At 46.9% G+C, this 25,458-nt stretch overlaps 5 non-coding genes and 22 pseudogenes across 5 annotated transcripts; all 27 read right to left on the bottom strand.

The window, feature by feature from the left end:
* Window positions 1–2,623: 2,623 nt before the first annotated feature.
* LOC143973468 (5S ribosomal RNA) lies at window positions 2,624–2,742 on the bottom strand (annotated as a pseudogene).
* A 108-nt stretch (window positions 2,743–2,850) lies between these two features.
* On the bottom strand, window positions 2,851–2,969 carry LOC143973474 (5S ribosomal RNA; annotated as a pseudogene).
* Window positions 2,970–3,077: 108 nt separating this feature from the next.
* On the bottom strand, window positions 3,078–3,196 carry LOC143973484 (5S ribosomal RNA; annotated as a pseudogene).
* A 108-nt stretch (window positions 3,197–3,304) lies between these two features.
* LOC143973460 (5S ribosomal RNA) lies at window positions 3,305–3,422 on the bottom strand (annotated as a pseudogene).
* Window positions 3,423–3,531: 109 nt separating this feature from the next.
* Window positions 3,532–3,651, bottom strand: LOC143973479 (5S ribosomal RNA; annotated as a pseudogene).
* Window positions 3,652–3,760: 109 nt separating this feature from the next.
* Window positions 3,761–3,879, bottom strand: LOC143973458 (5S ribosomal RNA; annotated as a pseudogene).
* Window positions 3,880–3,987: 108 nt separating this feature from the next.
* Window positions 3,988–4,105, bottom strand: LOC143973494 (5S ribosomal RNA; annotated as a pseudogene).
* Window positions 4,106–4,214: 109 nt separating this feature from the next.
* LOC143973485 (5S ribosomal RNA) lies at window positions 4,215–4,332 on the bottom strand (annotated as a pseudogene).
* A 110-nt stretch (window positions 4,333–4,442) lies between these two features.
* On the bottom strand, window positions 4,443–4,562 carry LOC143973480 (5S ribosomal RNA; annotated as a pseudogene).
* Window positions 4,563–4,670: 108 nt separating this feature from the next.
* On the bottom strand, window positions 4,671–4,789 carry LOC143973466 (5S ribosomal RNA; annotated as a pseudogene).
* A 109-nt stretch (window positions 4,790–4,898) lies between these two features.
* On the bottom strand, window positions 4,899–5,016 carry LOC143973495 (5S ribosomal RNA; annotated as a pseudogene).
* A 109-nt stretch (window positions 5,017–5,125) lies between these two features.
* On the bottom strand, window positions 5,126–5,244 carry LOC143973454 (5S ribosomal RNA). Its single transcript, XR_013272053.1, has one exon. It is a non-coding gene; the product is annotated as a 5S ribosomal RNA (ribosomal RNA).
* A 109-nt stretch (window positions 5,245–5,353) lies between these two features.
* Window positions 5,354–5,472, bottom strand: LOC143973457 (5S ribosomal RNA; annotated as a pseudogene).
* A 109-nt stretch (window positions 5,473–5,581) lies between these two features.
* LOC143973504 (5S ribosomal RNA) lies at window positions 5,582–5,698 on the bottom strand (annotated as a pseudogene).
* Window positions 5,699–5,807: 109 nt separating this feature from the next.
* LOC143973453 (5S ribosomal RNA) lies at window positions 5,808–5,926 on the bottom strand. Its single transcript, XR_013272052.1, has one exon. It is a non-coding gene; the product is annotated as a 5S ribosomal RNA (ribosomal RNA).
* Window positions 5,927–6,035: 109 nt separating this feature from the next.
* On the bottom strand, window positions 6,036–6,154 carry LOC143973467 (5S ribosomal RNA; annotated as a pseudogene).
* Window positions 6,155–6,263: 109 nt separating this feature from the next.
* On the bottom strand, window positions 6,264–6,382 carry LOC143973461 (5S ribosomal RNA; annotated as a pseudogene).
* A 108-nt stretch (window positions 6,383–6,490) lies between these two features.
* Window positions 6,491–6,609, bottom strand: LOC143973469 (5S ribosomal RNA; annotated as a pseudogene).
* Window positions 6,610–6,718: 109 nt separating this feature from the next.
* On the bottom strand, window positions 6,719–6,837 carry LOC143973487 (5S ribosomal RNA). Its single transcript, XR_013272060.1, has one exon. It is a non-coding gene; the product is annotated as a 5S ribosomal RNA (ribosomal RNA).
* A 109-nt stretch (window positions 6,838–6,946) lies between these two features.
* LOC143973450 (5S ribosomal RNA) lies at window positions 6,947–7,065 on the bottom strand. The gene has a single exon (XR_013272050.1). It is a non-coding gene; the product is annotated as a 5S ribosomal RNA (ribosomal RNA).
* A 109-nt stretch (window positions 7,066–7,174) lies between these two features.
* Window positions 7,175–7,293, bottom strand: LOC143973490 (5S ribosomal RNA; annotated as a pseudogene).
* A 108-nt stretch (window positions 7,294–7,401) lies between these two features.
* Window positions 7,402–7,520, bottom strand: LOC143973483 (5S ribosomal RNA; annotated as a pseudogene).
* A 109-nt stretch (window positions 7,521–7,629) lies between these two features.
* On the bottom strand, window positions 7,630–7,748 carry LOC143973486 (5S ribosomal RNA; annotated as a pseudogene).
* Window positions 7,749–8,074: 326 nt separating this feature from the next.
* On the bottom strand, window positions 8,075–8,193 carry LOC143973455 (5S ribosomal RNA). Its single transcript, XR_013272054.1, has one exon. It is a non-coding gene; the product is annotated as a 5S ribosomal RNA (ribosomal RNA).
* Window positions 8,194–8,302: 109 nt separating this feature from the next.
* Window positions 8,303–8,421, bottom strand: LOC143973482 (5S ribosomal RNA; annotated as a pseudogene).
* Window positions 8,422–8,530: 109 nt separating this feature from the next.
* LOC143973488 (5S ribosomal RNA) lies at window positions 8,531–8,649 on the bottom strand (annotated as a pseudogene).
* Window positions 8,650–8,757: 108 nt separating this feature from the next.
* LOC143973502 (5S ribosomal RNA) lies at window positions 8,758–8,876 on the bottom strand (annotated as a pseudogene).
* Window positions 8,877–25,458: the final 16,582 nt, after the last annotated feature.

The raw sequence follows: 25,458 nt of genomic DNA, 5'->3' as shown, positions 1-25,458 counted from the left end.
TCTGGCGAACTTAGTCCGACAAACATTCCGCCAGACTTTCTAACGAACGGACTTGGCCACACACGGACACTCCGAAAGTCCGGCGATTTCTAACGCGATGACGTACAGCACGTAGGACGGGACTAGAAAAAGGAAGTTCAATAGCCAGTAGCCAATAGCTTCCTTCTCGTACTTGCTTCTGAGCACACGTCATTCTTATGCCACGTACACACGGTCAAACTGTATGACGTACTTAGTCTGGCGGAAAAGTACGCCAGACTGTCCGTTGGAATTTCCGAACGAGCTACTTGCCCACACACGGCACTTTTTGAGCGGACTAATACGGCGTACTAAGTCCGCCGTACTATCCGCCCTACTTTTGAAATGAACGGACTCGCCCACACACGCGGAGAAAAGTCCGCTCATTTCGAGCGCGTCTCCAGGTAGGCGGGGCCCGCGAAGGAGACGTCGCTGGCCCTGCCGCATGGTATGGACTTAAAGAGGAACCCCAACGCCGAAAAAAAGTCCACAGAAGACCCTTGTCCGAGCACGCTGGCCGGCCAGGAAAGGGGGGCGAGCGAGCGCCCCCCCTCCTGAGCTGTACCAGGCCGCGTGCCCTCAACACCCAAAGCACCTTGTCCCCATGTTGATAAGGACAAGGGCCTCTTCCCAACAACCCTGGCCGTTGGTTCACCTGTAAAAAAAAAAGTACAAAAAAAACACAACACACGAGATAAAATACTTTATTGCACAGCTCCGGGGGTCTTCTGTCTTCGGGGGTCTTCTCGCCGGACTCCTCCGCTATCTTCTTGTAGCTCTTTTGCTAGCGGAGGAGTCCGGCTTTCTTCCTCGCCTCCGGCCTCTTCTCCCGACTTCGGGGGTCTTGTCCCCCTCTTCGGTTCTTCTGCCGGGCCACCGCGCCTTCTTATAGCTCTTTTAAAGGCGGTGGCCCGGTCTTCTGTCGCCGCCTTCCGTTCTTCTTTTCTTCTCCTTCATCTCCAGGAGATGTTGACTCGACGCTCTCTCCGGCCACAATGCCAGGGACGCACTGCGCGGCCACTTATATAGGGACAAGGGGTGGTGTCACATGGCTTTATGTCACATGGGTTGGTCACATGGGTTGATGTCACATGGTGACCCTGCCCCCTTACGATGTCACAGTCCCCATGTGACATCAACCCATGTGACCAACCCATGTGACACCGCCCCTTGTCCCTACATAAGTGGCCGCGCAGTGCGTCCCTGGCATTGTGGCCGGAGAGAGCGTCGAGTCAACATCTCCTGGAGAAGAAGGAGAAGGAGAAGGAGAAGGAGAAGGAGAAGGAGAAGGAGAAGAAGAAGAAGAAGAAGAAGAAGAAGAAGAAGAACGGAAGGCGGCGACAGAAGACCGGGCCACCGCCTGTAAAAGAGCTATAAGAAGGCGCGGTGGCCCGGCAGAAGAACCGAAGAGGGGGACAAGACCCCCGAAGTCGGGAAAAGAGGCCGGCGGCGAGGAAGAAAGCCGGACTCCCCCGCTAGCAAAAGAGCTACAAGAAGATAGCGGAGGAGTCCGGCGAGAAGACCCCCGAAGACGGAAGCCCCCGGAGCTGTGCAATAAAGTATTTTATCTCGTGTGTTGTGTTTTTTTTGTACTTTTGTTTTACAGGTGAATGGGTAGGGGTACATTGTACCCCATACTCATTCACATAGGGTGGGGGGCCGGTATCCGGGGGCCCCCTTATTAAAGGGGGCTCCCGGATTCCGATAAGCCCCCCGCCCGCAGACCCCGACAACCAACGGCCAGGGTTGTCGGGAAGAGGCCCTTGTCCTCATCAACATGGGGACAAGGTGCTTTGGGGTGGGGGGGACGCGCGGCCCCCCCTTCCCCAAGGCACCCCCCATGTTGAGGGCACGCGGCCTGTTACGGCTCGCCCCCCTTTCCTGGCCGGCCGGGTAGTGTGCTCGGACAAGGGTCTGTTGTGGACTTGGGGGGGACCCCCACGCCGATTTTTTTCAGCGTTGGGGTTCCCCTTTAAGTCCATACCAGGCGGCGGGGCCAGCGACGTCTCCTTCGCGGTCCCCACCTACCTGGAGACCTGCTCGAAATGAGCGGACTTTTCTCCGGGCGGGAAAAGTCCGCTCATTTCAAAAGTACGGCTTGCTGGCATACACACGGCCGGATTGTCCGCCGAAATGCGAGTACGACGGACAGAATTTCGGAAAAAAAGAAATTCTTAGTACGCCGGACTGCACGCTGAAAAAGTCCGCTGAAGCCCACACACCAGCGGATTGTCCGCTGAAATGTGTTTCAACGGACTAAGTATGCCATACAGTCCGCTCGTGTGTACGCAGCATTAGTCCGCCGGACTAGCACACTGACGAACGGATTGTCCGCTGAAAGCCAAGTCCGGCGGACAAATTTTGAGTCAAAACTACTTTCTAATCCGCCGGACTTTAAGATGAAAAAGTCAGCTGGAGCCCACACACGATCGAATTTTCCGGGGTAATGCGGTCCGGCAGATTAAGTCCACTGGACAATTCGGTCGTGTGTACACGGCATTAGGGTCCTTTCACAAATGCTTTCCGATCAGGTCTGCCTGATATTTTTGCAGACAGACGGGATCAGACCTTGCAGGTCGCCCAAGCAAACAACAGGCTGGGAAAAAGCCTACGGCACCTGGTATTCCCAGGTGGTCTCCCAACCTGGTACTAACCACGCCCGACCCTGCTTAGCATCCGAGATCAGATGAGATCAGGTGCAATCAGGGTGATGTGGCTGTAGGTGATTGTGCACCCTACTTTCAACTCTCTTGACAAAAGCCAAGATGCTCACCTCGGGCAAACAAGTGGAAAAATACAACAGGTCGCCCAGGCAAGCAATGGGCTTGGGGGGACCTACTGCACCTGGTGTTCCCAGGCGGTCTCCCATCCAGGTACTAACCAGGCCTGACCCTGCTTAGCAACTGAGATCAGATGAGATCGGGCGCATTCAGGGTGATGTGGCCGTAGGCAATTGTGCACCCTACTTTCAACTCTCTTGACAAAAGCCAGGGTGCTCACCTCGGGCAAACAAGTGGAAAAATACAACTGGTCGCCCAAGCAAACAACAGGCTGGGAAAAGCCTACGGCACCTGGTACTCCCAGGCGGTCTCCCATCCCGGTACTAACCATGCCCGACCCTGCTTAGCATCCGGGATCAGACGAGATAGGGCACATTCAGGGTGATGTGGCCGTAGGCAATTGTGCACCCTACTTTCAACTCTCTTGACAAAAGCCAAGGTGCTCACCTCGGGCAAACAAGCCAAAAAATACAACAGGTCGCCCAAGCAAATAACAGGCTGGGAAAAGCCTACGGCACCTGGTATTCCCAGGCGAACTCCCATCCAGGTACTAACCAGGCCCGACCCTGCTTAGCATCCGAGATCAGATGAGATCGGGGCCTTCAGGGTGATGTGGCCGTAGGCGATCCTGCACCCTACTTTCAACTCTCTTGACAAAAGCCAAGGTGCTCACCTCGGGCAAAAAAGCGGAAAAATAAAACAGGTCGCCTAAGCAAACAACAGGCTGGGAAAAAGCCTACGGCACCTGATATTCCCATGCGGTCTCCCATCCAGGCTACTAACCAGGCCCAACCCTGCTTAGCATCCGAGATCAGAGAAGATCAGGCGCATTCAGGGTGATGTGGCCGTAGGCAATCATGCACTCTACTTTCAACTCTCTTGACAAAAGCCAAGGTGCTCACCTCGGGCAAACAGGCGGAAAAATACAACAGGTCGCCCAAGCAAACAACAGGCTGGGAAAAAGCCTACGGCACCTGGTATTCCCAGGCGGTCTCCCATCCAGGTACTAACTAGGCCCAACCCTGCTTAGCATCCGAGATCAGATGAGATTGGGCGCAGTCGGGGTGATGTGGCCGTAGGCGATTGGGCACCCTACTTTCAACTCTCTTGACAAAAGCCAAGGTGCTCACCTCGGGCAAACAAGCGGAAAAATACAACATGTCGCCCAAGCAAACAACAGGCTGGGAAAAGGCTACGGCACCTGGTATTCCCAGGCGAACGCCCATCCAGGTACTAACCAGGCCCGACCCTGCTTAGCATCCGAGATCAGACGAAATCGGGGACTTCAGGGTGATGTGGCTGTAGGCGATCCTGCATCCTACTTTCAACTCTCTTGACAAAAGCCAAGGTGCTCACCTCGGGCAAAAAAGCGGAAAAATAAAACAGGTCGCCTAAGCAAACAACAGGCTGGGAAAAAGCCTACGGCACCTGGTATTCCCAGACGGTCTCCCATCCTGGTACTAACCAGGCCCGACCCTGCTTAGCATCCGAGATCAGACAAGATCGGGCGCATTCAGGTTGATGTGGCGCAGGCAATTGTGCACCCTACTTTCAACTCTCTTGGACAAAAGCCAAGGTGCTCACCTCGGGCAAACAAGCGGAAAAATACAACAGGTCACCCAAGCAAACAACAGGCAGGGAAAAAGCCTACGGCACCTGATATTCCCATGCGGTCTCCCATCCAGGCTACTAACCAGGCCCGACCCTGCTTAGCATCCAAGATCAGAGGAGATCAGGCGCATTCAGGGTGATGTGGCCGTAGGCGATTGGGCACCCTACTTTCAACTCTCTTGACAAAAGCCAAGGTGCTCACCTCGGGCAAACAAGTGGAAAAATACAACAGGTCGCCCAAGCAAACAACAGGCTGGGAAAAGCCTACGGCACCTGGTATTCCCAGACGATCTCCCATCCAGGTACTAACCAGGCCCAACCCTGCTTAGCATCTGATATCAGACGAGATCGGGCGCATTCAGGGTGATGTGGCCATAGGCAATTGCGCACCCTACTTTCAACTCTCTTGACAAAAGCCAGGGTGCTCACCTCGGGCAAACAAGTGGAAAAATACAACAGGTCGCCCAAGCAAACAACAGGCTGGGAAAAAGCCTACGGCACCTGGTATTCCCAGGCGAACTCCCATCCAAGTGCTAACCAGGCCGACCCTGCTTAGCATCCGAGATCAGACGAGATCGGGGGCATTCAGGGTGATGTGGCCTTAGGTGATCCCACACCCTACTTTCAACTCTCTTGACAAAAGCCAAGGTGCTCACCTCGGGCAAAAAAGCGGAAAAATAAAACAGGTCGCCTAAGCAAACAACAGGCTGGGAAAAAGCCTACGGCACCTGGTATTCCCAGGCGGTCTCCCATCCCGGTACTAACCAGGCCCGACCCTGCTTAGCATCCGAGATCAGACAAGATCGGGCACATACAGGGTGATGTAGCCGTTGGCGTTTGTGCACCCTACTTTCAACTCTCTTGACAAAAGCCAAGGTGCTCACCTCGGGCAAACAAGCGGAAAAATACAACAGGTCGCTCAAGCAAACAACAGGCTGGGAAAAAGCCTACGGCACCTGGTATTCCCAGGCGGTCTCTCATCCAGGTACTAACCAGGCCCAACCCTGCTTAGCATCCGAGATCAGACGAGATTGGGCGCATTCAGGGTGATGTGGCCGTAGGTGATCCTGCACCCTACTTTCAACTGCCTTGACAAAAGCCAAGGTGCTCACCTCGGACAAACAAGCGGAAAAATACAACAGGTCGCCCAAGCAAACAACAGGCTGGGAAAAAGCCTACGGCACCTGGTAATCCCAGGCGAACTCCCATCCAAGTACTAACCAGGCCGACCCTGCTTAGCATCCGAGATCAGACGAAATCGGGGACTTCAGGGTGATGTGGCTGTAGGCGATCCTGCATCCTACTTTCAACTCTCTTGACAAAAGCCAAGGTGCTCACCTCGGGCAAAAAAGCGGAAAAATAAAACAGGTCGCCTAAGCAAACAACAGGCTGGGAAAAAGCCTACGGCACCTGGTATTCCCAGGCGGTCTCCCATCCCGGTACTAACCAGGCCCGACCCTGCTTAGCATCCGAGATCAGACAAGATCGGGCACATACAGGGTGATGTAGCCGTTGGCGTTTGTGCACCCTACTTTCAACTCTCTTGACAAAAGCCAAGGTGCTCACCTCGGGCAAACAAGCGGAAAAATACAACAGGTCGCTCAAGCAAACAACAGGCTGGGAAAAAGCCTACGGCACCTGGTATTCCCAGGCGGTCTCTCATCCAGGTACTAACCAGGCCCAACCCTGCTTAGCATCCGAGATCAGACGAGATTGGGCGCATTCAGGGTGATGTAGCCGTAGGTGATCCTGCACCCTACTTTCAACTGCCTTGACAAAAGCCAAGGTGCTCACCTCGGACAAACAAGCGGAAAAATACAACAGGTCGCCCAAGCAAACAACAGGCTGGGAAAAAGCCTACGGCACCTGGTAATCCCAGCCGATCTCCCATCCAGGTACTAACCAGGCCCGACCCTGCTTAGCATCCGAGATCAGACGAGATCGGGCGCATTCAGGGTGATGTGGCCATAGGCAGTTGTGCACCCTACTTTCAACTCTCTTGACAAAAGCCAAGGTGCTCACCTCGGGCAAACAAGTGGAAAAATACAACAGGTCGCCCAAGCAAACAACAGGCTGGGAAAAGCCTACGGCATCTGGTATTCCCAGGCGGTCTCCCATCCCGGTACTAACCAGGCCCGACCCTGCTTAGCATCCGAGATCAGACAAGATCGGGCGCATACAGGGTGATGTAGCCGTTGGCGTTTGTGCACCCTACTTTCAACTCTCTTGGAAAAAGCCAAGGTGCTCACCTCGGGCAAAATAGCCAAAAAATACAATAGGTCGCCCAAGCAAACAACAGGCTGGGAAAACGCCTACGGCACCTGGTATTCACAGGCGATCTCCCATCCAGGTACTAACCAGGCCCGACCCTGCTTAGCATCCGAGATCAGATGAGATCGGGCGCATTCAGGGTGATGTGGCCGTAGGTGATGCTGCACCCTACTTTCAACTCTCTTGACAAAAGCCAAGGTGCTCACCTCGGGCAAAAAAGCGGAAAAATACAACAGGTCACCCAAGCAAACAACAGGCTGGGAAAAAGCCTATGGCACCTGGTATTCCCAGGCGGTCTCCCATCCAGGTACTAACCAGGCCCGACCCTGCTTAGCATCCGAGATCAGACGAGATTGGGCGCATTCAGGGTGATGTGGCCGTAAGCGATTGGGCACCCTACTTTCAACTCTCTTGACAAAAGCCAAGGTGCTCACCTCAGGCAAACAAGCGGAAAAATACAACAGGTTGCCCAAGCAAACAACAGGCTGGGAAGGGGCCTGCAGCGCCTGGTGCTCCCAGGCTGTCTCCAATCCAGGTACCAACCAGGCCCGGCCCTGCTTGGCATCCAAGATCAGACGAGATCGAGTGCATTCAGGGTGATGCGGCCGTAGGCAATCCTGCACCCTACTTTCAACTTCCTTGACAAAAGCCAAGGTGCTCACCTCGGGCAAACAAGCGCAAAAATACAACAGGTTGCCCAAGCAAACAACAGGCTGGGAGGGGCCTATGGCACCTGGTATTCCCAGGTGGGCTCCCATCCAGGTACTAACCAGGCCCAACCCTGCTTAGCATGTGAGATCAGATGAGATTGGGGGCATTCAGGGTGATGTGGCCGTAGGCAATCCAGCACCCTACTTTCAACTCTCTTGACAAAAGCCAAGGTGCTCACCTCGGGCAAAAAAGCGGAAAAATAAAACAGGTCGCCTAAGCAAACAACAGGCTGGGAAAAAGCCTACGGCACCTGGTATTCCCAGGCGGTCTCACATCCTGGTACTAACCAGGCCCGACCCTGCTTAGCATCCGAGATCAGACAAGATCGGGCGCATTCCGGTTGTTGTGGCCGCAGGCAATCATGCACCCTACTTTCAACTCTCTTGACAAAAGTCAAGGTGCTCACCTCAGGCAAACAAGCGGAAAAATACAACAGGTCACCCAAGCAAACAACAGGCTGGGAAAAAGCCTGCGGCACCTGATATTCCCAAGCGGTCTCCCATCCAGGCCCGACCCTGCTTAGCATCCGAGATCAGAGGAGATCAGGCGCATTCAGGGTGATGTGGCCGTAGGCAATCATGCACTCTACTTTCAACTCTCTTGACAAAAGCCAAGGTGCTCACCTCGGGCAAACAGGCTGAAAAATACAACAGGTCGCCCAAGCAAACAACAGGCTGGGAAAAAGCCTACGGCACCTGGTATTCCCAGGCGGTCTCACATCCAGGTACTAACCAGGCCCGACCCTGCTTAGCATCCGAGATCAGATGAGATCGGGCGCATTTGGGGTGATGTGGCCGTAGGCGATTGGGCACCCTACTTTCAACTCTCTTGACAAAAGCCAAGGTGCTCACCTCGGGCAAACAAGCGGAAAAATACAACATGTCGCCCAAGCAAACAACAGGCTGGGAAAAAGCCTACAGCACCTGGTATTCCCAGGCGGTCTCCCATCCAGGTTCTAACCAGGCCTGACCCTGCTTAGCATCCGAGATCAGACGAGATCAGACGCATTCAGGGTGATGTGGCCATAGGCGATCAGGCACCCTACTTTCAACTCTCTTGACAAAAGCCAAGGTGCTCACCTCGGGCAAACAGGCGGAAAAATACAACAGGTCGCCCAAGCAAACAACAGGCTGGGAAAAAGCCTACGGCACTTGGTAATCCCAGGCGGTCTCCCACCCAGGTACTAACCAGGCCCGACTCCACTTAGCATCCGAGATCAGACGAGATCGGGCGCAATCAGGATGATATGGCTGTAGGCGATTGGCATTCCTCTTTCAACTCTCTTGACAAAAGCCAAAGTGCTCACCTCGGGCAAACAAGCGGAAAATTACAACAGGTCGCCCAAGCAAACAACAGGCTGGGAAAAAGCCTACGGCACCTGGTATTCCCAGGCGGTCTCCCATGCCGGTACTAAGCAGGCCCGACAATGCTTAGCATCTGCGATCAGATGAGATTGGACGCATTCAGGGTGATGTGGCCATAGGCGATTGGGCCCTCTACTTTCAACTCTCTTGACAAAAGCCAAGGTTCTCACCTCGGGCAAACAAGCGGAAAAATACAACAGGTCGCCCAAGCAAACAACAGGCTGGGAAAAAGCTTACGGCACCTGGTATTTCCAGGCGGTCTCCCATCCAGGTACTAACCAGGCCTGATCCTGCTTAGCATCTGAGATCGGGCGCATTCAGGGTGACGTGGCCGTAGGTGATTGTGCACCCTACTTTCTACTCTCTTGTCAAAAGCTTAGCATCCAGAAGTGGGAATGTTCTGTAGTCTGGGGTACTTATGCACTAACAATGGACTATCCCTTCAACTGAATTCATAAGTAATGACAGAAGCACGCAACTGTATTTTCATTTAATTAAAATCTATTAATTGGGTGACTTTAATACACAGCACCAGTTCTACTCTACTCTGCGCTGCTCTGCTCTACTCTACTATGTTCTACTCTACTCTGTGCTGCTCTTCTCTACTCTACTATGTTCTACTCTACTCTGCGCTGCTCTTCTCTACTATGTTCTACTCTACTCTGCGCTGCTCTTCTCTACTCTACTATGTTCTACTCTACTCTGCGCTGCTCTTCACTACTATGTTCTACTCTACTCTGCGCTGCTCTTCTCTACCCTACTATGTTCTACTCTACTCTGCGCTGCTCTTCACTACTATGCTCTACTCTACTCTGCGCTGCTCTACTCTACTCTGCGCTGCTCTTCTCTATTCTACTATGTTCTACTCTACTCTGCGCTGCTCTTCACTACTATGTTCTACTCTACTCTGTGCTGCTCTTCTCTATTCTACTATGTTCTACTCTACTCTGCACTGCTCTTCTCTACTATGCTCTACTCTACTCTGCGCTGCTCTTCTCTACTCTACTGTACTCTGCTCTACTTTACTCATACACTTTTTGCAAACTTTGCATTGAAACAGGGATTTTTCTCTACTGTACTCTGCTCTACTCTACTCATACACTCCTTTGCAAACTTTGCATTAAAACAGGGATTTTTTTTGTTCTCATACATTGCAATACATGTTTAAGCTGGCCAAGTGCATCAAAGTAATCCCTCTTTGGCGAGTCCCTACACTACTCTACCCTACTATGCACTGCTCTACTCTACACTTCTCTGCTCTGTGCTGCTCTTCTCTACTCTACTCTACTGCGTTCTTCTCTTCTCTATACTACTCTGTTCTACTTTGCTCTGCACTGCTCTTCTCTACTGTACTGTACTCTACTCATACACTCATTGCAAACTTTGCATTAAAACAGGGATTTTTTTGTTCTCATAAATTGCAATACATGTTTAAGCTGGCCAAGTGCATCAAAGTATACAGTAATTGTCCTAATAATAAAAGTCAGCAGCTACAGAATTTGTAGCTGCTGACATTTAATATTTTTTATGGGGAGGAGTAGAAGAGCCCTTTTCATTCATAGCTGGAGCTTAGTGCTGTTGATCCTCCTGCGGCCTTTTTTCTGCATGGCATTTCCCAGGGCTGGATTACTCATGGTGACAACAGTGGATCATGCCTACGGGCATGACTGCTTATGCCAGCCTTTGTCAACCTTTTCAACGCAGAGGAACCCTTGTAATACATTTCTGGTCCCAGGGAACCTTTGCTGAAAATTACTATATCTACAACTCATGATAAATTAGTGTGATGGGGAAGGGATCTCACCGCTCCAGGAGCAAACATGCAGGCTGTAAACTGTCTCTTCGGCTGGGAAGCCACAGGTGCTGGCTATTACCACTAGTAACAGATGAAAAACAAGCTCTGGACTGCCGCACTCTTCAGAAGACCACTTTCTTTTATTGGAAAATCACAGCTCAACAAACACAGTGGACAAAGAAAAATTGCTGACGTTTCGCACTAGCTGTAGTGCTTATTCATCATGTTCGCTGTGTTTCTAGTCCAGTTGAATGCGATTGACTTCTATCAGCTACGACCTGGATAAATGAGAATCATCACCTTCTTCTTTCCTTTTTTTTCAGTCTTTTATAATCTTCTTCTTCCTTTTTTTCTTTTTTCAGGAGCATCGGTGTAATTACATATATTCTGTAAGTATTCTTTTTAGTACAATTCAAAGCACTATTTGCAACCAAGATGAGGATTGTTTTATATACTTTACTGTGCTGCTTGTTCATTGTCACATTGCCAATTTACAAAAGGGATGGCCTTGTGATATAGCAATGCAATGCCAATACTGCATGGGGTATATTTTTACATATTATTTTTTAATAAAATGATGTGGTAAATCAACAAACTCGATTTTCCTTTCAATTAATATAATATTTAATGTCCTATATTATTTGTATTATTGTGTAAAAAAATAAAAAGCAGGGTCATAGATAGAGCATCCTGGGTGGTGGCCACCTTAAGTCACGGGAGTTGTCAACAAAGTATCTGCTCACCAGTGATAGACAGTGCAACAAGAGAGGAAAAAGGAGAACCCTGATTGGCTGCATTGGCAGCTGAAGTTTGGCCCTGCCCATTGGCAAGAAGGATAGTGGTGGGGAAAGAGGAGGACCCTGATTGGCTGCATTTCCAGCTAGACCTTTTTTCTGACCTTTGCAAGGAGGAAATGATGGGGAATAATTAGGACCCTGATTGGCTGCAATGGCAGCTGGACTTTGGCCTTGCCCACTGGCGAGAATGAAATCCTATGAAAGGAGAAGGACCCTGATTGGCTTCATTGGGAGTTGTACTTTGGCCTTGCCCACTGGCAAGAAGGAAGTGCTGGGGAAAGAGGAGGACCCTGATTGGCTGCATTGCCAGCAAGACTTTTGCCCTGCCCATTTGCAAGGAGGAAGTGCTGGGGAATAAGTAGGACCCTGATTGGCTGCATTGGCAACTGTAGTTTGACCTTGCCCACTGGCGAAGAGGAAGGCCCATGATAAGAGGAGGACCCTGATTGGCTTCATTTTCAGCTATACTTTGTCTATGCCCACTGGCAAGGAGGAAGTCCTATGAAAAGAGGAGGATGCTGATTGGCTGCTATAGTTTGGCATTGCCCACTGGCAAGAAGGAAGTTGCGAGGAGAGAGGAGGACCCGGATTGGCTGCATTGCCAGCTAGACTTTTGCCCTGTCCATTTGCAAGGAGGAAGGGCTGGGGAATAAGTAGGACCCTGATTGGCTGCATTGGCAGCTGGTCTTGCCCACTGGCAAGGAGGAAGTCCTATGAAAGGAGGAGAACCCTGATTGGCCCCTGACTTCACTGGCAGCTGGACTTTGGTCTAGAAGGAAGTCCCGGGGAAAGAGGAGGACCCTAATTGGCTACATTGTCGACTGGACGTTGACCCTGCCCACTGTCAAGGAAGAAATGCTGGGGAAAGAGTAACACCCCGATTGGCTTCGTTGGCAGCTGGCCTTTAGCACTGCCCACTGGAGGAAGTGCTGGGGACAATGTGGGGTGCTGGAGGTGATCAGTGGCACCTGCAGCAGGTAAAGAGAGTTCTGGGAGACTGCACAGAGAACAGACAACACAGCTAAATCATCCAGGAGGTCGAAAGCCACGTGACCACGCTGACCAATTTAGAACTTCTTCTGAGCCCCATTCTTCTGGGATGGAATGTCAGAGGCAAGAAGAGATCCCTCATTGGTCAGCACAGTCACGTGGCCTCGCTGACCAATAACTGCTTGCCATTGTAATGCTTATGGATGCCTATAATGCTTATGGACTCCAGGATTACTAGTTGCAGTGTATAGTGTACGGATCATCTAACCCAGTGGTCCTCAACTCCTATCCTCAGGACCCACTAACAGGCCACCTCCTCTGAGAGTGATGCAGTGGAAGTGTTGAACATAGAGGAGGACATGGAGGCCTCAGTAGTGTGGTGGAGCTTTTATAGTCCATCTGCCAAGCAAGGGACACAGGAAGCTGCAAAGCCGCTATAGTAAACAGTGATGTCACCCTCGTACCTAGACAGTGGATCACAAGACTGGCTGAACAGGATTACGGAACTTTATGGTGGTAAAGCAAATCACTTATTATAGCACCTTGAATTATCGAGAATGGCGCAGGTTGGGGATACAGCCAAACTACAACTCATTCCTACACATGAATGTGCTGTGGGGGGAGTGTAGGATTATATTTAAAAAGGCCATAGGTCCAAAAATATCTGTGGCATCTCCTTAATGAGACGGAAGTGATCTCTGCAATATATAAAGGAAACAGAGCGCGCCAACTAAGTGTAGTATATAGGAAACCACTTGATTTATTTTGTAGCTCTTTGGCTGGAATTACTCTTAAAATGTTGGGCACACTCAACCCTTATATTCTCTCCTTTTTTTTTTCCAGTCTCAGCGGAATGTCGCCATTCCAAGGTGAAACTGACGCAGAAACATTAACAAACGTAGTCGCCGGGAATTATGAATTTGACGATCGCTTCTTTAAAGAAACCAGTGAAATGGCCAAAGACTTCATTCGCCAGCTGCTGTTCAAAGATCCCAGGTTTGTCATCCAGACTGAACGCCATTAGTGCCCTGCTGACCACGCACGGGGCGGGGTGGGCTTTTTATGGTCACACACCAAACATATGCATCTATAGGGACTGAGGCGTCTGTGCTGTCGTAGACAGCTTATGGCCTTGGTTTATGATTGGGAGCCGGTGGGACGGGGTCCCGATCATGTTATCACTGTGACAGTCAATCACAGTGATCATGTGGTCAGGACATCTCCCCCCCTCCAGCATTAAAGTGGTTGTAAACCATTCCAATAAATAAACAAATTTGCCATGCTGTCCTGCTTAACCACTTGCCTACTGGGCACTAGACATGTGCACTGCCGAAAAATTTGTTTGTTTTCGTTTCATTTGTTATTGATTTTTTTTCTTTTTTTTTTCTTTTTTTGGATCATTCGTTCTGATTGAAATTCGTTATTTTGAATAAATTCCTAAAAATCCAAATTGTTAAAATCCGAAAATTCTAAATCTGAAAATAAGAACAAAAATCTGACAATACAAAAATTCGAAAGAACGAAAATTCGAAAATCCAAAATATCTAACTAATAATAACTAACTATTAAATTATAGGTATTGGAAATTTCTTTGAAACTTGGCTGTTAGTGAACGTAACAAATACAAATTTATCCGAAGTTAGGAATTATCCGAAATAACAAATTCTGCATCGAAATGAATGCAAAGTAACAAAATAATAATAATAAATAATAATAATAAAAAAAGTATTATTATTTATTATTATTATTAATAATTTGTTACGTTACATTCCTTTAGATTCGGCATTTGTTATTTTGGACAATTTGTAACCTCGGATAAATTCCGTTACGTTCACGAACAGCCAAATTTGAGAGGAAATTCTAATACCTATAATTTAATAGGCAGTAATAGTTATTTAATAGTTCGTTCTTATTTTTGGATTTTCGTTTTTATATTGAATTTCAGATTTTTTTGTTCTTTCTGAATTTTCGGATTTTTTAATTTTCGGATTTAAATTTTTTTTCAAATTTTCAGAAAGATTTGGTAAACGGGTTTTCACTCATTTTAATATTTCCGAATTTGTAAAAATATTGCTTCTAATGAATAAATATTTCAAAGTCTTAAGTATATATGGTGAGATAGATTGATAATTGTGAGACGAATTTCCTTAATTAGTTCTGAGTCAGCGTAATTCAAAAATGTGTATTTATTTGTACACATTTAAATAGAAAAGAATATTTACAAAAATAGTACAATGATAATCATTAGTATCTTTCTTTCTTATCAATATATCAAGCCATGTGGTCTATTGTACTTATTTAAAATGGCCGAATAACCCTTTGTATGCTGGAAAAATTCTGTGTGTAAGAGATGTCTTTCTGAGGTCTTCCCTCTAGCTGGCGAAATGTCCAAGAGCACATCTGAAAAAATAAGAATAGGGGGAAAACACTGCGCTGTAGTTAAATATATACAAAAGAAAGGCCTCAACAGCCAAAGCAGCAGCCAACACCAAAAACAAACAAAGTTCAACAAACAAAAGATAAAAATAGTGTAGCGCTTCAATAGTGATAAGTGTAATCAACATAAATTAAAAGAATAATCATGTAACAGTGATCATATAGATGATACAGATGGGTAGAGAAAAAGTCCAAAAATGAGCACAAATTTCACAATGTAGCTGGCACGGGGGTGACCGAACCGTCACAAAGCAGGAAAGGATCACACTAAACGAATGTGTTCATGTGAGTCAGCTTGTCTGTAAACATCAAGGAAGGTAGATAAATACTTCTTACCAACTCTGTTGGACTCACACAGTCGTATGACAGTTGAGTCTGAAAGGCTTGAGGTCACAATCTGGGACCAAGGAGTGTATCGAGGGAGGTCCGTTGAACTCGTGGAGGGACTCCAATCGGCTGTATGCCCGATGGTGTATTTCACAGATGGAACATCAAGGTAGTTTGTAGTCCAGCTCAGACGCGGCCCATTACACCGATACTCCAATCTCCCCAAGATGGGGAGGAAGATATTTGGGGGTTTAGACCAAAAAGAAGGGAAAAAAGAAAAAAGGGCTCCACATGGTGCGGGTCAGACGGTATAAAATAGTAATTTATTAAAGCCAAAAAGTTATTAATGACTTGGTGATCACAAAAAATGGAATAAAATGAAATTAAAAGCAATGTAGGGTGCCAACAGCTAGCCCAACGCGTTTCGACACATATGTCTTCGACAGGGGCATGTTGGGGCCCGCCACATTGCTAACAAATATATAAGGAGTCAGAGACAGTTCCGCCTACAAAGGGGCGGAGACTTCTGTCTCGGACAACCTCTTACAAATTCAATGAACAATTTAATCAGATCAAGATAAGCATATTCAAACGTAATAAGCAAATACAAATATCATCTAATGTGGCCTTCCTATTCATACGAGCTGTTAAATTAAATTTAGTGACAATAAGAGATGGATATAGACAACCATGATCATAAATAATTTAGTTACATATATTAGTCTGGGCCTCCTCAAACGTATACGTCCAGGGAAGTCTAATACACACATAGAACATATACAAAGTTACATCCAGCACTGATGCAAGAAGATCAACCATGTAATATTAATTCTATATAGACTGTATTATACCGTCACCTAAAAGGACTGGTTCACGTTTGTATTATATCATAGATGGAGCTATGAAGGTCAGGGTGGTAATATCTAATGGCGATCAGTCGTTGTGCAAGTTAGATGTTTCTTACTTGTTTACTGACGGTATGCAGCCGAAAAGTGTATATGCGTAGCCATAGTAACTGTTATTGCGTGCTATTCTATTGCTTGAAATTCCGATCAGGTGACCAGAAACGTAATGACGTGCAGTGTAACCAAGGGGCCTCAACCAATCCCTCGGTGTGCGTGTCACATGACTAAATGTGGGAGGGATTGTGAAGGACATACATCCACGGGGTGGAAGCGTGTACGTGTAAACGTCACACAATGCATCACTTTACAAGAATGTAGGGGAAGGGAGGGGCGTCGGAACTTGGCGCCATTTACCACGTGGTATTCGTCACCCGCCGCAGGGCGTAACGAGCGGCATCGGAACCAATCAAGGCGGTCAAATGCGTGACGACATTGCGCATGCATCGTGTCTTGTGACGCAATCACGTCATGCGCCGTGATATACGGAGGACTCATGATACCCAGGGCAAGCGGAAAAATACAAGAGAGCGCAGTCACGTCACGCCGCACCAAATATCAGGTCGCGTCGTAACCATGGCGACCGCAAAACGTCCCTGCATTTAAAAGGCAAAATGTCATAAAGTAAAAAAACAAAAATGAAGAAAAAAGAGGGGGACCCAGACATCCCACCAAAACTGGCATAAAAAATTGGTAGTAAATAATGTCAGATAAATTAAAAAATATAAAAATAGTGGAATGAATCAGATACTGTGCGTTCAAATTACGCACCCACTAACAAGACAGACCCTAGGACACCTGAGGCACAAGGGTGGACTCAAGATGTGATGAATATAGCATATTCACAAATTATGCCAGATATACAACTAGAAAAACTATGTGTAAATATATGTTTCCTAAAAAAACATCTGTCCCAGATCGCATAATGTTGGAAAAAATATGCAATGTAATCACACATGTCTATAATAGAACATGGGACAGGGATTGGGGGACATATAAAAGGAAGAGTGAGTTAGACTACAAAAAATCGTGATTTTATGGGAATGAATAAATGCCGTGCAGAAAGGACACAGACCAGAAATTGTGGAATGTGTGCCGTGGGGGTGAAGTGTTACATAGGTTAATTTACATACTGATAGGGCCTCCCTTATACAAAAGAAAGTCAAAACAAGAACTAATGACAAATTCAAATGGTCTTTTTTTACCACTTTCTCTACACAACACAACGACATAAAGAGAATCATTAATAGGCACTGGAAGGTATTATGCAGTGACAAGGTCCTAGGTGGAGTTATTCCAGAGAGGGCTGGAACTATCTACAGGGGAGCCCGATCAATACAAAATGATATCTCCCCTAATGTAATAGACATCCCTAAACCGATACAATTTTTTCCACAGAGCAAGGGATACTTTCCCTGCAGAAAATGCAACGTCTGCATACACAACACGTTGGGTAGGGGGAAAAGTGATTCCTTCACATCTACATCCACTTCACGCAGGTACCTTATGAAACACTTTACTACTTGCACCACCAGGTATATTGTTTACTTGATCACATGTCCTTGCAACCAACAATACGTTGGCCGCACCATTCGCAACTTTTCTATTAGAGTCAACGAACACCTTAGTAAAATCAAAAAAGGCTGTGACAAACACACGGTCCCGAGACACTATCTCGAAAAACACAATAGAGACCCCACGGGTACACGCTTCCAAGTCATTGACAAATTTGTCCCGAACTGGAGGGGAGATTCATGCCTGAGGGGGGTGTCGCGCCTCGAGACATTTTGGATTTATGAATTGAGGTGCTTCTCCCCCTTCGGCATGAACACAGATTGGGACATTAATAGTTTCATTAATCAGGCCTAATTTATTTAGTTATAGATCATTATTATCACACCTCACTTTTGTTATTTCTTCTGATCTATATGTTTATAATTATACTTTCTTCACTGATTCTTTGTTTGTTCACCCATTAACCTATGTAACACTTCACCCCCACGGCACACATTCCACAATTTCTGGTCTGTGTCCTTTCTGCACGGCATTTATTCATTCCCATAAAAACACGAATTTTTGTAGTCTAAGGCCGCGTACACACGGGCGGACTGTTCGCCCAACTTTGTCCGCTGAACAGGGTTTGTGCGGACAGTTCGCTCGTGTGTGGGGCTTCAGCGGACAGTTTCAGCGGACAGTTGGACGAACAAGGTTTTTCGGAAATTCCGAAAAACTGTCCGCTGAAACCTTGTTTGAGCGAACAGTCCGCTCGTGTGTAGGCTTGTTCGACAAACTAAGTTCCGCGCATGCTCAGAACGGATTTCCACGTCGGAAAGTTGCATTGAAGTGTATTGTACGTCGAAATTTTCATCCCGTCGTACGTGTCGAAACGTCATCGCGCACGGTTTCAGCAAACTGTTCGTTCGTCGTGTGTGGGCTTGTCCGCCCATGCTAAGTTTGAGCGGACTGTCCGCTCAAACTGTTGGACGGACACGGTTGGGCGAACAGTCCGCCCGTGTGTACGCGGCCTTACTCACTCTTCCTTTTATATGTCCCCCAATCCCTGTCCCATGTTCTATTATAGACATGTGTGATTACATTGCATATTTTTTCCAACATTATGCGATCTGGGACAGATGTTTTTTTAGGAAACATATATTTACACATAGTTTTTCTAGTTGTATATCTGGCATAATTTGTGAATATGCTATATTCATCACATCTTGAGTCCACCCTTGTGCCTCAGGTGTCCTAGGGTCTGTCTTGTTAGTGGGTGCGTAATTTGAACGCACAGTATCTGATTCATTCCACTATTTTTATATTTTTTAATTTATCTGACATTATTTATTTACTACCAATTTTTTATGCCAGTTTTGGTGGGATGTCTGGGTCCCCCTCTTTTTTCTTCATTTTTGTTTTTTTACTTTATGACATTTTGCCTTTTAAATGCAGGGACGTTTTGCGGTCGCCATGGTTACGACGCAACCTGATATTTGGTGCGGCGTGACGTGACTGCGCTCTCTTGTATTTTTCCGCTTGCCCTGGGTATCATGAGTCCTCCGTATATCACGGCGCATGACGTGACGTGATTGCGTCACAAGACACGACGCATGCGCAATGTCGTCACGCATTTGACCGCCTTGATTGGTTCCGATGCCGCTCGTTACGCCCTGCGGCGGGTGACGCATACCACGTGGTAAATGGCGCCAAGTTCCGACGCCCCTCCCTTCCCCTACATTCTTGTAAAGTGATGCATTGTGTGACGTTTACACGTACACGCTTCCACCCCGTGGATGTATGTCCTTCACAATCCCTCCCACATTTAGTCATGTGACACGCACACCGAGGGATTGGTTGAGGCTCCTTGGTTACACTGCACGTCATTACGTTTCTGGTCACCTGATCGGAATTTCAAGCAATAGAATAGCACGCAATAACAGTTACTATGGCTACGCATATACACTTTTCGGCTGCATACCGTCAGTAAACAAGTAAGAAACATCTAACTTGCACAACGACTGATCGCCATTAGATATTACCACCCTGACCTTCATAGCTCCATCTATGATATAATACAAACGTGAACCAGTCCTTTTAGGTGACGGTATAATACAGTCTATATAGAATTAATATTACATGGTTGATCTTCTTGCATCAGTGCTGGATGTAACTTTGTATATGTTCTATGTGTGTATTAGACTTCCCTGGACGTATACGTTTGAGGAGGCCCAGACTAATATATGTAACTAACTTATTTATGATCATGGTTGTCTATATCCATCTCTTATTGTCACTAAATTTAATTTAACAGCTCGTATGAATAGGAAGGCCACATTAGATGATATTTGTATTTGCTTATTACGTTTGAATATGCTTATCTTGATCTGATTAAATTGTTCATTGAATTTGTAAGAGGTTGTCCGAGACAGAAGTCTCCGCCCCTTTGTAGGCGGAACTGTCTCTGACTCCTTATATATTTGTTAGCAATGTGGCGGGCCCCAACATGCCCCTGTCGAAGACATATGTGTCGAAACGCGTTGGGCTAGCTGTTGGCACCCTACATTGCTTTTAATTTCATTTTATTCCATTTTTTGTGATCACCAAGTCATTAATAACTTTTTGGCTTTAATAAATTACTATTTTATACCGTCTGACCCGCACCATGTGGAGCCCTTTTTTCTTTTTTCCCTTCTTTTTGGTCTAAACCCCCAAATATCTTCCTCCCCATCTTGGGGAGATTGGAGTATCGGTGTAATGGGCCGCGTCTGAGCTGGACTACAAACTACCTTGATGTTCCATCTGTGAAATACACCATCGGGCATACAGCCGTTTGGAGTCCCTCCACGAGTTCAACGGACCTCCCTCGATACACTCCTTGGTCCCAGATTGTGACCTCAAGCCTTTCAGACTCAACTGTCATACGACTGTGTGAGTCCAACAGAGTTGGTAAGAAGTATTTATCTACCTTCCTTGATGTTTACAGACAAGCTGACTCACATGAACACATTCGTTTAGTGTGATCTTTTCCTGCTTTGTGACGGTTCGGTCACCCCCGTGCCAGCTACATTGTGAAATTTGTGCTCATTTTTGGACTTTTTCTCTACCCATCTGTATCATCTATATGATCACTGTTACATGATTATTCTTTTAATTTATGTTGATTACACTTATCACTATTGAAGCGCTACACTATTTTTATCTTTTATATCAAGAGCACATCTGCCTAGTTGTGTGTGTAGGATTCAACAGAAAGTCTCACTCCCAGACTTATGACTATATCAACCATTCTCTAATCTCCCGCCCGAAAGATAACTCCTCCTTTACAAAAGTGTGGGCTAATGAGTGGTTACTTATAATCAAGTCACCATATGTTAACACTTAAAACACAGCTCCACAGCCTAAAATGACCGGATGTAAGGGGGAAGGGAGAATTTCAGACTCTATGCAAACTTTCACTTACATTTAAGAAAAGCTTATATAAAATATACAATATTCCTCAAAATCCTGACAGGTTTTAAATGTTTACTTTTTCAATTATCGCAAGTCATAACATAGAATTAATTGACTCAAAGTTTTCTTTCACACAATATGGAATATTCATATTCTGAATAAAGTATAATAAAGCCAATTAAAATTTAGATATTAAGAATATAACACAATTAACAAATTTTGTCGAAGTTTCGTTGAAAAACAAAGTCAGAAAGAAACAAATTGCACATGTCTCCTGGACACTTTTACCCCCAAAACAGTTGCATAATGTGCTAGTATGCATCCCTATGACATGCAGCACCCCCCTCTTTTGCACGTCATACAAAGACAAGTTACTGCAACCCCCCCCCCCCCAAGAAGATCAGTGCAGTCCTCCATTATTCTGTGCTGTTGGGAATGCTTAGCTGATCTGGTTTGCTCCCGGCTGGCAAAACTGAGAGCAAATGAGCAAAGTTCAGGGACCAATACCGACCAATCAAAAGTTTTTTTGTTTTTTTTTAACTGATTGCCCTGAATCGATTTATTTTAGTATTTGTAACAATTCTGCTTTTTGTTTTCTCCACAGTGACAGGATGACAGTGGTGGAGTGTCTGATTCACCCATGGATAAAGATAAGCGACAATCGGCAACAAGGGTTCACTCACATGGAGGATACAAAATGCACCAAAAAACAGTAAATCACTGAATTCTTAAAAAACAATATAATTTTATTCAGATAAATTAAATCATATTAAATTTCCGTGAAATATATAAAAATATGATAAATATTTGTACAAATATATATATGTGTGTGTGTATATATATATATATATATATATATATATGTAGAAATAGGCAGTTGACATTCTAGTACTGGACGCATTTCGTGAAACAATGTCCACTTCTTCAGGACATTGAAGCATTTTATAGGATATCCACCAACCATACAACATAAGTGAGAATTAAAACTCCTTCTCTGCCAAAAAACAATGGAGTGCAGTGGAGGAACAACATGGGAGGCGCTCTGTCCGGGGAAAACCCAATTCCTGTAGAAAGGGCCACCAAACAGGGACCACACAGTGGGGATAATCAACCAAGATGTCCAACATATATATAGTAGGTAATTAGAAGTTGCCGTTAACTCTTAAGACCAGGCCACAGACATCAGCAGTATGGACAACCATCACCAGTATGGACAACCATCACCACAGCCAGAAGAAGAGTGAGAAGATCTTCTAACGTTGACTGTCATTGGCCATCAGTGGCCTCCATATCCCTCTGTGGTGAACACAAGTTATTGGTGATTGGTTCTGCGCTTTGGTGGTCAAGGCATGCAAACTGTTGAACCTTGTGTTTGCATGCAAAGCAGTGGAGAAGCAACATGGGAGGCGCTCTTTCCGGGGAAAAAACAATTCCTGGAGAAAGGGCCACCAAACAGGGACCACACAGTGGGAATAATCAGCCAAGATGTCCAACATATAGTAGGTAGCTAGAAGTTGTCATTAACTCTTAAGACCAGGCCACAGACATCAGCAGTATGGACAACCATCACTGCAATGGATCAAAGAGCAAGAAAAAATCCTGGACGGCCGCACACTGGTACAACAACTTTATTCGTGAATTAAAGTAGCTTACGCGTTCACACCGTAAGTTGGTGCTTAATCATAGCTATGATAATATAAGCACCAACTCATGGTGCGAAACACGCAAGCTATTTGCCTCTACCTCTGCATAGCATGGACTGACTGTTTTGGAGTTTAATTCACAAATAAAAAGTGTTGTATTGGTGTGCGGCCATCCAGGATTTTTTCTTGCTCTTTGATCTTCTGAAGTGTACATGTATGTTGTAATTGTATGTGATCATATCTCTCCCTCAGCTGTCATACAACATGGTGTCTGCATATAATCGACTCTGCCGCATGAAGCTGCTGTGTCATCCCGCAAAAAGTGATGAGGATCTGGTAAGTATTGGGGGCAGCCCCCCAAAATAAAGAACAGTCACTTAGATCTACCTGTCACGTACCTTTAAGGCAGAGCCCGGAGTGCAGGGAGTGGCTTCTCGTAGACCTCTGACTCAAGAGACCCTGGTAGTGATGACAGGGGCTCAGGAGCACAGAGGGGCACAAGTGCCTGACTGGATGGTAGGTGTAAGAAGCAGCAGACCATTGATGGTGGAGGTGTATTGTTGTCCAGTATCGGAATGCAGGCAAAGGTGAGGTAGGGTTCAGCAGACAGCAGAAGGATTCCTGTAGTCCAGCAACGGGATGCAAGTGATCGCAGGGAACAGCGAACAACGGAGGGGTTCTGTAGTCCGAGAGCAGATGCAGGTGCAAACGGAATACTGCGGAAGTGGGAAGAGTCCAGTAGTCTGCAGCAAGGAGGTAGAAGGCTACAAACGCAGAGGGAGTAACAGCCGGGTATGGTGGAAGACTGGGAGGTGTCCCGTAGTACAACAGCGGTAAACAAGCAACTTACAGTTGACGGATGGTGTTACAGTCCAGGTCAGGCACAGGCAGGCAGATCAGGTACAGAAACGGAATCCAGATGAGTAGTCGGGTACAAAGCCAAAGTCGGGGGGCAGGCAGCAAACAGCAGAGTCGGGAACAGGCCGGGTTCAATACGGATCAGGATACGGATGCAGGTTCAGGTTCAGATACAGGTTACCAGGAAGCACGGGAACGCTGTTGATCAGGCAGCAAGGCAGTGAAGCATGGATCCAGTTTAAATAGCGCTATTGGCGCCAATTGCGTCAAATGGCCGCGCGCGCACCCGCGCACCGCTGATCTTGGTAACGCTCTTGAAACTGCGCAAAAGATCTCCTGCGACTTACGCCACTCGGACGCCTGTGAGAAGGGTCTTCCTGACACTACCACATACTGTCAGGATTATTCAAAAACACAGAGATGTTGATATATGTGACCAATAGCCACCCTTAGGAATTCACATTCCTGTATGCATGTAGTGTATCTAAACCCAATAATATAATATTCTCATATATTTAGTATATATGTTCTATATTGCAGCTTATTGGTCCTTGGATGTGGTGGCTGCATTCATTTTCTAGTTTGAGTAGTAGCACACTCTCTGTCCTAGGATGAAAACTCTCAACAACTAGATGTGGTGGCTACACCGCCAATCCCAGACCTAAGATGATCCACCAGTCCCAGACCTCAGATGATCCACCAGTCCCAGACCTCAGATGGTCCGCCAGTCCCAGACCTCAGATGGTCCGCCAATCCCAGACCTCAGATGGTCCTTAGATGTGGTGGCTACACCGCCAATCCCAGACCTCAGATGATCCACCAGTCCCAGACCTCAGATGGTCCGCCAGTCCCAGACCTCAGATGGTCCACCAATCCCAGACCTCAGATGGTCCTTAGATGTGGTGGCTACACCGCCAATCCCAGACCTCAGATGGTCCGCCAATCCCAGACCTCAGATGGTCCGCCAATCCCAGACCTCAAGTGGTCCTTAGATGTGGTGGCTACACCGCCAATCCCAGACCTCAGATGGTCCACCAATCCCAGACCTCAGATGGTACGCCAATTCCAGACCTCAGATGGTCCGCCAATCCCAGACCTCAGATGGTCCACCAATCCCAGACCTCAGATGGTCCGCCAACCCCAGACCTCAGATGTCCTTAGATGTGGTGGCTACATTCATTTTCTACCTTCCATACATTAGTAGCACACTCCCTGTTCTAGGGTGACAACACTCAACTTCTTGTAGCTGACAAGCCTTAAGAGAAAATGCTGAGTAGGTTTCCCTACCCCTCCACCAATCCCAGACCTCAGATACAGCGAGGACCTATTCCCCAAGACTGATTTAGATTGATTGCCCCAGAGCCTGTTGTAGCAGCTGTGTACTACAGCATAGGTACCCGGAGAAAAAATAGATGCAAGTGCTGCCCAACATGGTGGAGGGACAGGCAGTGGGCCCATAGGAAGAATAGATGTAGCTCATGCCCAAGGTGGTGGAAAGACGGGCAATGTGCCCACACTTTATATGAGGTCTGAAGGGGGTCTATAAACCTATTGGGGAGGGATAGCTAAAAAGTAAACTATTGATTAAACAGACCTTTGTGCAACAATCATGCAGATAGTTCTGGGTTTTCTTTTAGAAAAGTTTGCTCTATGGTTTAGGTATCTTGGAGGCCACCTGTGCTTCCCTAAAGGGATTGCAAAGCTTAATTTAAAATAAATAAATAAAATAACAAACATGTTCTACTTACCTGCTCTGTGTAAGGGTTTTGCACAGAGCAGCCTTCACTGGGGTTCCCCTGCTGGCGCTTCTGGCCCCCTCACTTCATTGACTGCCCCCACGGAAAGCCAATTTCCCTGGGGCCACACGTACGGGCATTGACACAGACAGCGGGACTCAGGGCCCGAGCCAATGGCTCCTTAATCTGTCCTATGAGATAAGAGCCAGCAGCAGGAGCCTCTGGGCTCATGCACAGTTCTGGAACAAATGGGCTTAGGTAAGGAAAAGGGG

The sequence above is a fragment of the Lithobates pipiens genome, unplaced genomic scaffold, assembly GCF_037356315.1.
Source record: "Lithobates pipiens isolate NorthernLeopardFrog02 unplaced genomic scaffold, aLitPip1_a1.2 Scaffold_82, whole genome shotgun sequence".
Classification (NCBI taxonomy): domain Eukaryota; kingdom Metazoa; phylum Chordata; class Amphibia; order Anura; family Ranidae; genus Lithobates; species Lithobates pipiens.
The sequence above is the reverse complement of the archived record's forward strand: the minus strand, read 5'-3'. Positions and strand labels throughout refer to the sequence as shown.